The sequence below is a fragment of the Chenopodium album genome, chromosome 16, assembly GCF_948465745.1.
Source record: "Chenopodium album chromosome 16, dcCheAlbu1.1, whole genome shotgun sequence".
In the NCBI taxonomy this organism is placed as follows: domain Eukaryota; kingdom Viridiplantae; phylum Streptophyta; class Magnoliopsida; order Caryophyllales; family Amaranthaceae; genus Chenopodium; species Chenopodium album.
The window spans coordinates 34,468,739-34,470,656 of NC_137849.1; the positions used below are offsets into that span (position 1 = coordinate 34,468,739).

At 35.7% G+C, this 1,918-nt stretch overlaps 1 pseudogene; it reads left to right on the forward strand.

The window, feature by feature from the left end:
- The first annotated feature begins 768 nt into the window (after positions 1-768).
- Positions 769-1,611, forward strand: LOC145584115 (putative serine/threonine-protein kinase WNK6 pseudogene; annotated as a pseudogene).
- Positions 1,612-1,918: the final 307 nt, after the last annotated feature.

Here is a 1,918-nt window from a genome sequence, read left to right on the forward strand (position 1 = left end):
AACTTCACCTTTTTATCCCACTTAATCCCATCTCTTACACCAAATGTCTCCTAACAGCATGATTCTTGAAAGAAAAAAAGTCTAATTAATGCAATATCCTATATTATTGTTTTGAAGAAATGAGCTAGAATAAGTAATTTTTCAGTAACGCACATATCATAAGATTTTATCATCATGCTTTAATAGCTTAATCTCTTTATTACTTGTCGCAAAATGGGGTGGATATTATTAATTATTTCAATTTTGTATATTTCATCTTTACACCCAAGGATGAAAATCTAGTCAACAAAAAAAAATATTCTTAATTGTATATTGTAATTTAAAAAAATGTAATTAAAAGTTTTATAGATTAATTAAAGAATTTTTTCAAAAAAGAAAATTAGTTAAAGAAAATTTTTAAATAAAACCCAAGAAAAGGGTATGTCTGTTTCTTGATAACCGACTCAAATAACGGTCAAGCAACTAACTAATCACTTTTTTGGATAACAACTACTCTGTAACAACCAAAATACTAACGGACCCAAAAAGATGATAAATCAGTTTCTTGGATTACAACTACCTATTTTTAATTACCGCTTTATATATAAATCTAACTTTCATTAATCATTTGTCAACCATTTCCAAATCATTCTGTTTTTCTCTTCATCTTAAGAGCATTTTACTAAAGTACTTCCTTCAACTCAAGTCTTAAGAAATCTCTCTGTTTTTCCTTCTAAACAACAAAAATCATAAGAAATCCTTCTGTGGTTCTTTCTTTGCTGATTAATAATGGCTTTGAGTTCTCAAAAAGAGAGTAAGATTGAGGTAATCGTAAACATTCCTGACATTTTGGAGAGAGATCCGACAGGGCAATTCATAAGGTTCAATAATGTGATCGGAATCGAGACCTCGAAGAAAGTATACGAAGGGTTAGACGCATACAATGATGTTAAAATTGCTTGGAGTAAAATCAAGTTCGGACAAATTGGTGAAGCAGGGCTAAAGAAATGCTGTCAAGAAGCTGAATTGTGGAAGTCGTTAAATCATGAGCACATACTCAAATGTTACACTTACTGGTATGATGGAATAAATACCATCAATGTTATTACTGATCTTTTTACTTCGGGAAATCTGAGGGATTACATTCTTGAACATGATCTTGTTCATAGTACTGCTGTAATCAAGGATTGGTGTCGACAGATTCTAAGCGCGTTACATTATCTTCACAGTCAGAACATTATACACCTTGATGTCAATGTTGATAATATTGTTGTTGATGAGGACTCAGGCACGGTTAAGCTAGCAGATTTTGGTGTCGCGGTGTATAAAGAACCGAGTAATGTTTGCAATACTACTGCTGGAGCGCCAGAGTACAGAGCACCTGAGGTTTTTAGCTGTAAGTTCAATCATTTGGCTGATATACACTCTTTTGGGATGACTGTACTACAGATGGTGAGTTGCCAAAAGATATACAGCGAATACAAGTTGGCTGACATTGATGATGCAGTTCAGTCCGGTGTTATGCCTGTTGCACTGGGAGTCTGGGAGAAGTGTATGACCCTCAACTTAAGAAGTTTATTAAAAGATGTGTCTCCCCTGCTTCTGAGAGACCCGCGGCAAGTGTGCTCTTGAAGGAACCGTTTCTTGCAACGACTGATGAGGATGATCGAGTCCATGTTAAATTTCGAAACAATGTGAAATGGGCCTGGGCAACCCGAACAAGGAGGAGGAGAGTTAGGCCCACAAACAAGGCTTTGTAGCTTCCATACTAAAACCAATTGGCAATAGTAGGAGTTACTCCTCTACCTTATAAAGTGGAACCACCTCTCCTCTTTCTCCAATGTGGGACACTCACAAGTGATACACATTGGGTTCCAACACTCCCCCTCACTTGTGAGTGTCCTTAGAATTAGAGCACACCAGAAGGTACAATATAAAT